An 8,332-nucleotide genomic window follows, 5' to 3' on the forward strand; every position below is an offset into this window, starting at 1 on the left:
TCCAAATCCAGAAACTTTTCGGCCCTTGAGCCTCGAGATGGGTAGGGTTCCGAACTCAATTACACCCACCCACCCAGACATATGCGATCTATCTCAAATCCGGCAAGAGCCCACTAAAACAGTACATCATTACTGGGCCAGATTCCTCCTAGTTATGGACAGGATAAAGGACTGCCGAGAGGAAAACGCATTTTCAATTTTCTGCAATAATTGCACGAACGAGGGAATCTTGAACGCCGTCAGTCGTTGTGAAATTAAACGTTTCGCTGATCTGGCGTCCATAGTACGAAAGTACTGTGCGATAGAGAGTTTCCGGAAAACCGAAACCAAGTTTTGGGACAATCCGGCCCCGAATACATCCCTAGTCCGAAACAAAAGGGTGCATCACACTCAGGCACCAGGTACAAAAACCAAAAAGCAAAAACCCCATAAAGGGCACGGAACCGTACTGGAGGGATGGCTTAGCGGACCCTGTAAAATTCACAGTACAGAAGGCGCCACTCCAACACATAGCCTTCGAGCATGTTGGATACTGCGGCAGGTGGCCAAAAGTGGCGAAGAGCTTCTAGCCCCGGAGAACCACTCCAACAGTACCTGTACGGTGTCAACAGTCTTCGAGACTTTCACATCAAATAATATGCAGAAACGAATAACCCGCAGCCTCGCCGAAGTCCATCAAGTAGCAACAACAAACCCATGGAGCGACACAGCCATCACCTTCAATGCCAGCGACGAACCTAAATTCCGAACAGCCCGAGCACCAGCCGCATTGGTCCTCAGTCCAATAGTGGACGGCTTTCGTCTTACCAAGGTACTCATGGATGGCGGCAGCGGATTAAACCTCATCTACGAGGAAACTCTTCAAAAAATGGAAATAGACTGGAGCTGCATTGAGCGAAGCAGCACAACCTTTAGAGGAATAATCCCTAGCCGGGAAGCACGCCGCACAGGAAAAATCACACTTGATGTGGTGTTCGGCTCGCCGGACAATTACAGGTCCGAGGAAGTCACGTTCCAAGTGGCCCCGTTCAGCAGCGGATATCACGCTATATTAGGACGAGAGGCATTCACAATTTTCCAAGCCATACCCCATTACGGGTACATGAAGCTTAAGATGCCCGGGCCCGGCGGAATAATCACTCTCATTAGTGATCCGGACACAGCACTCCGTGCCGAAAACAAGATAGCCGCATTAGCCCTGGAGGCACTATCCGAAGCCCTAGCGGCGGAGGAACTCACTGCGCTGCGCTCTACGGTGAATAGGGATGATGTGATACTCGATAAGAGATCCAAGTCCACCTCCTTTAAACCAGCGGATGAAATAGTCAAATTCCAGGTCCATCCAACGGACCCAACAAAGACGGCCTCCATCGGGGCACAGTTGAACCCTGATGTAGACGCTGCACTACGAGAATTCCTTCAGGAAAATTGGGACATCTTTGCCTGGCACCCTTCAGATATGCCAGGAATCCCACGCAGATTGGCAGAACACAGCCTAAACATCCTAAAAGGATTCAAGCCAGTCAAACAGGCTCTTCGGCGATTTTCCGAACCCAAAAGACAGGCAATGGGAGAAGAGCTAGCCAAACTACTGGAAGCCGGATTCATCAGAGACATCAAACATCCGGACTGGCTAGCAAACCTGGTAATGGTACCAAAGAAGGACAAATCCTGGCGCCTATGTGTCGATTTTAAAGACCTCAACAAGGCCTGCCCAAAGGATCCCTTCCCCCTTCCCCGCATCGACCAAATAATCGATGCTACTGCAGGGCACGATTCATTGTGCTTCCTTGACGCATACTCCGGCTACCATCAAATCAAGATGGCGGAGGCGGACCAAGCCGCAACGGCATTCATTACTCCATATGGACCATTCTGCTTCAACACGATGCCCTTCGGACTCAAAAACGCCGGCGCAACATATCAGCGCATGATTCAGACATGTCTGGCTACCCAGATCGGCAAAACAGTAGAGGCATACGTAGACGACGTAGTCGTCAAAACCAAACACGTCGAAACTCTAGTAGACGATTTGAGGCTCACATTCGACAACCTCCGAGCATATGACATTAAGCTGAATCCGGAAAAATGCGTTTTCGGCGTACCAGCCGGAAAGCTCCTGGGCTTCATTGTATCCGGTAGAGGAATTGAAGCAAACCCAGCCAAGATCCGAGCTCTGTCACAGCTGGATATTCCAAAAGACCTCAAACAAATACAAAAATTGACTGGATGCGTGGCGGCTCTAAGCCGCTTCATCTCCCGTTTGGGAGAAAAGGCATTGCCCCTCTATCGCCTCCTCAGGCGCACCGAACACTTCGAGTGGACGGATGCCGCCACTGCCGGACTCGAAGAAATAAAAGCCATATTGGCAACAAATCCGGTCCTGGCTGCGCCTAACCTGGGCGAACCAATGTTGTTATATATCACGGCAACACATCAAGTTGTAAGCGCGATGCTCGTCGTCGAACGAGAAACAGAAGGGCATAAATTCCCTCTTCAAAAACCAGTGTACTACGTATCCACTGTCTTAACTCCCTGCAAGTCCCGGTACCCGCATTATCAAAAGATAGCGTACGCGGTGTTCATGGCATCCCGGAAGCTTCGACACTACTTTCAAGAGTGTTCGATAACAGTGGCCTCCGAAGTGCCCCTCAACGACATTATAAACAACCGCGACGCGACGGGCAGGATTGCAAAATGGGCCATTGAGCTCTTACCATTCGATATAACTTACAAACCTCGGCGAGCTATAAAGTCGCAAGTCTTGGCTGACTTTGTCGCTGAATGGACTGAAGCCGAACTCCCTAAAGAGTACGGCGCACACTCCTATTGGATTATGCATTTCGACGGCTCCAAAATGTTGGTCGGCTTGGGGGCTGGCGTCGTATTGACGTCCCCAACCGGGGATACGGACCAATACGTACTTCAGATAATGTACATGGACTCCAACAATGCAGCCGAATACGAGGCCCTCCTACATGGCCTCCGGATGGCAATCTCCATGGGCATTCAACGCCTAGAGGTGCGCGGGGATTGAAACCTTGCAATATCCCAAGTAAATGGAGACTTTGACGCCAAGGATCCGAAAATGCAGCCTATCGTAACGCTGTCCTAAAAATGTCAGCTCGGTTTGAAGGACTCGAATTCCACCACGTAGCCCGGGATAATAACCAAGCAGCCGATGTATTGGCACGCATCGGCGCGAAACGCGACGCTGTCCCTCCAAACATCTTCCTGGAATGGCTCTTTAAGCCATCCGTACTATGGGAAGAGGAGTCCGGAAATAACAACCCGGAAGCAACCGCACCACCCAACACAGAACAGTCTGACATAATCGGCGGTTCAGCCGATGAAATAACGCCTTCAGCCCACGAAATAATGGCAATAATTGCCCCGTGGCCAGAACCATTCCTAGCCTACTTCATTTGGCAGGAACTTCCCGAAGACCAAAACGAGGCTTGCTGCATAGTTCGGCGGTCTAAAGCCTACAAGGTCCATGAGGGAGAACTTTGCAAGAAAAGCACAACCGGAGTCCTTCAAAGGTGCATCTCCGAAGAGGAAGGGTGAAACCTTCTGGCTAAAATTCACGCCAGACTAGGCGGACACCATGCTGCAGCCCGGGCCCTTGTAGGTAAGGCCTTCCGTACAGGATTTTATTAGCCGACGGCCCGGGCAGATGCTCAGGACTTAGTCCAAAGATGCGTCGGTTGTCGGCTCTTTGCTAATCATAGCCATATGCCACCCACCGCCCTCAAAACTATACCCATTACCTGGCCATTCGCGGTCTGGGGGCTTGACATGGTCGGACCCCTCAAAGGGGGAACCCACAAGCAAAGGTACCTATTGGTCATGGTGGACAAATTCACCAAATGGATAGAGGCCAAGCCAGTTAAAACGGCAGAGTCCGGACCGGTGATAGACTTCATATCCGGGGTAGTACACCGTTATGGCGTCCCCCATAGCTTCATCACCGATAACGGCACGAACTTCACGGCCGACGAAGTCAAACTCTGGTGCAAAAATATGGGCATCAAGCTCGATTACGCTTCAGTCTATCACCCTCAAACCAACGGTCAAGTTGAGCGAGCAAATGGTCTGATAATGAGCGGCATCAAGCCCAGACTAGTGCGGTCCCTTACGGAATCTAACACGCACTGGGTAGAGGAGCTTGACTCCATACTCTGGAGGCTGCGGACCACGCCGAACCTTACTACCGGATTCACACCATTCTTCATGGTATACGGCGCAGAGGCAGTTTTGCCCTGCGACATAATTCATGACTCACCTCGAGTGCGCATGTATGATGAAAGAGAAGCCGAGCTGGATCGGCAGGACAGCTTGGACACATTGGAGGAAGAACGCGACGTGGCAAAGGCTCGTTCTGCATTCTATCAGCAGCAGGCTCGAAGATATCAAAGTAGAGAAGTACGGGCTAAAACTTACAATGTTGGCGAACTAGTTCTATGCCTGCCGGACAAGAAAAAGGACAAGCTCAAGCCCAAATGGGAAGGTCCCTTCATTATCGATCAAGTCCTGACCGGCGGAGCATACCGTCTGCGAAATGCATCAGATAACCGACTCGAGCCGAACCCATGGAACGCAGCCCGCCTCCGAAGATTCTACGCCTAGCACCGGACTAAGAGTTCGTCTCCTTCCTCCGTCCAAATTTTTAGACTTCATCTGTCTTTCGTTTCTCTCTTTTCTATCACCTTTTTCATAAAAGCCCTTAAAGGCCTATTTGCGCATTGTTCGCACACACTTGATGTGCTATCCGCACTCATTATACCTGGGGGCTTCTTTACCAGAAGCTTACTTATACGGGTTTCATGCCCAGCACATGTGTCAAACTTCCACATGTACCTTTTATTCACCATTATATGCATCGATATGACTTAAGTTTTGGCCAAGCTGGGTTGCCTGGCTCCTATGCTTACCCCTATGTTCCCGATTGTTCGGCTAGGAGGTAAAGGGAGCACCTCTGCGATTGTTACTGCCGGGTCAGCCGGATGTGTACCTCAGACTGGGTGAAGCCGAAAGCTACCGTTCTTAAGGGAATATTTGGTCGGTGACTTGAAAGATGATTTTTTACATATTTATTTATCTGCCCCCAGATGTTTTCCTGCTCTTTTCGCAGTCCGGACATGCACTTTAGGGCATGCCTCCCAGGGAAAGGAACCCTTAACGGAACTATTCTCCCTGGAAGATGTTTCTTACTAACCATGTAATATAACATAACTAGTTGGGCACTTGTCTGATAAAGCACTAATGACCCCTACGCCTGGTCTCCATGCATGCCCCAGTTTTTTCTTAACCGAGAAGGTATTCCGACACACTCCGAACTCTAGGGTCCCGAGGTTGACGCGAAAAGTTCGGCAAAGACAAATGATCTACAATCCGGCTAGAAGGCATTTTACATGTCATTTTAAATACATCGTCAAATTGACTGACTGTACTCCTCCTCAATCCTGTCTAACAGGCTGTCTAATTTGCAGTCCCATTGGGAATATTTAGCAGCCAACTCTACTTGGCCGTACACCAAGCTCACAGGGATCTCCTTCCCATCAGGCCCCACAGGTCCGACCTCGGCCATGAGGTTTGGATCCGCCTTCTTGTACCGCATCTTCACCATGGCCCAGGCCTCCCTGGCACCTTGGCAGCAGGCCGATATCTTCCATAAACGGAAGCGTTGCCGCGCTCCCTGAAGCTTCTCCGCAAGCTCTCCAAGGCCCTCGGGTAGGGAGAGGGACGGCCATAAGGCCTGGACGACGCCGCTCATCGCCTGCCGAACACGTTCGAGCAGTTGCACCAGCTCGGGAAGTTGATCACCCATTGAGACGGGCATCTCCTCCGCAGGGCGACCTGTGAGCACACCTACAGACATATTTTTGTCAATTGACTTCCTCGCCGAACTCTTCTTTTCAAAGGAGTTCGCTCAAGCACTTACTATAGATGCCGTGATGAAGCCGTTGATTCTCCTTCACGGAGCCAGACAGCTCGGCCCGAACACCTTTCAGCTCTTCTCCAAGCTGGGCGTGGGCATCCTGGAGTTTGTTCCTTTCCTGTTGCACCTTCGAAAGCACCCTCTCACCGGCCTTCAGCTGGCGCAGTAGTTGTTGCTTGTCCGGATCAAGTCCGGCAACATCTGCAATACCATTGTCAGATTTATACACACGCCGCACACCGCTTATCTTTCTGAAATAATGTGTTACCGGAGGGGGTTTCTGTGCCTCCTTCTGCGGCATCTAGTGCGGCCTCAAGTTGGGCCTTGCACTCTTGCAGCTCCTGGGACAATCGGGTATTCTTCTCTGTAAGATCCTGCAAATTATATGATCCTTAAATCAGTTACTTTAACTACTTTAAGTCTCGGGGGCTACTGGCATATACAACCATTAAAATCTCTTACCCGTATGTCTTTTACATATTGCTCCGTGGCTCTGGTTAAACCATCTTGAGCGGCACGGAGGTGCGCGTCTCCCGCGTTAAAGGCATTCAATGCCTCTGGGGAGAAACACACATCATGCAGACCTGTCCGGCGACGCCTATGATTCATGGCGCTCTCCACCTCAGACCTGGTGGCGGACAGCCGGTCGGCATCCTCCGCTGGAGGAGAATCCGGCTCGCGCCTTGCGCTCGCCTCCCTCTCCGGACCAGGTGTTGGAGCTTGACGGGCGGAGGCTTGGTTGGCGACCTCTCCGGACACAGTCCGGCGAGTGCTCTTTCTCCTGGAAAGGTCATGAGCATTAATACACCTCCTGGGAATCCTTTTCCTAAATAACAGTCGCGAGCTATACCATTGCGGTGACGTTTCTATCCGCGCTGCACTCCTCTTCCGCCTGCTGGGCCGGACTGACCCTTGTTGGTCAGCCGCCGTGGGCTCGGCTTCCTGCCTTGAAGGCACCTCCTATGAGACACCATTGTATACGGTGGTCAGAAATGCGCAAGGACGAAATAATGGTGTCAGGACTTCGGTCGCAATCACCTGGGGAGCCGGAGATAGGCCGGGGTAGTCAGCTGTAATGGCGACCAGAGCATTGTCCATGCAGAGTTGGTGGAACACCCCGTCGATTAGCTCCACCTTTATGTCCGGATCCTCTTCGGAGGCCAGATCAAGGGATCTTCCTGAATCCTCGGGTTGTGGAGCCGGACTATGTATGCCCTCCACATCGCGACGCAGCTCCTGCGTCGAAATCGTAAAATAAGGTACTTAACTTTGAAAGCATGGGTCGGATAAATAAAATGTCCGCTTACCCAGCGCCGAGGGTTATTCATGGAGAACCCATTCAATGGGCTCGTCTGGAGGAAGTCCTCCTTCTCCCCCTTGTACAGACCGGACAGAATCTTCACCAGATCTTCGGCCGATCCCGGCCCTTCGCGGCCATGACGGGTGGCATCATTTTCCCCGTTGAAATCCCACATGGGGTGGCCCCTGTATTGCAGCGGCTGCACCCCCCCGCATTATGCACGTGGCCATGACTCCAATCATGGTCAATCCGGAATGGGCCAGCAACCTTATCCGGCCCATCAAATAATGGACGCCCTTGTCTTCCTCCAGTTGAGGGCTCCGCGGGCGCCAACTTAGGCGTTTCTTCAGAGGAGCCTTGCTGAACTCCGGGAGGCCGATCCGAACTGGGTCCAGCAGTGGAGCGTCTTCTATGTAAAACCATTCCGAAGGCCAGTCTTCGGACGCCTTCTTTGGGGTGCCGGATGGATATCCGGTCCCGGTGATGCGCCATATTTCGGCACCGCCCACTTGATATATTGACCCCTCGTGAGAACGGGGTACGAGGCAGAATAGCCTCTTCCACAGCGCAAAATGGGGCTCGATGCCCAAGAATAGCTCGCAAAGAGCTACGAAACCCACGATTTTGAGAATAGAGGCAGGCGTAAGGTGATGGAGCTGGAGTCCATAGAACTCCAGAAGCCCGCGGAGGAACGGATGCACGGGAAATCCGAGCCCCCTTATTAGATAGAGGACGAAGCACACCCGCTCTCCTTTAGAGGGACTAGGGGTGGCCTCCGCTTTCTTCCCACCTTTGTAGGTGGCCAGCCCGGCTCGAGCCGGGACCATAAAGGCCGGAGGAAGATATCCCTCCGCTTGAAGCTTCACCAGCTCATTGTGCGGAACTGAGCATCTCCTCCAATCTCCTGGCGGAGGGCTGGGAGCGCGAGAGGAGGAGCCGCGTCGACGGTCCATGATGGAATGGGTTTTCGGTCAGAAGCGCTCCGATGAGTACTCGCGGAAGGAGGATGGTGTGATTTGGATCTGGATTCTTATCTCTCTTATAGGCGGATTATTTGCGCAGCTAGGGGGTAAAACATAAAAGATACCCTG

The sequence above is a fragment of the Triticum aestivum genome, chromosome 5B (genome assembly GCF_018294505.1).
Source record: "Triticum aestivum cultivar Chinese Spring chromosome 5B, IWGSC CS RefSeq v2.1, whole genome shotgun sequence".
In the NCBI taxonomy this organism is placed as follows: domain Eukaryota; kingdom Viridiplantae; phylum Streptophyta; class Magnoliopsida; order Poales; family Poaceae; genus Triticum; species Triticum aestivum.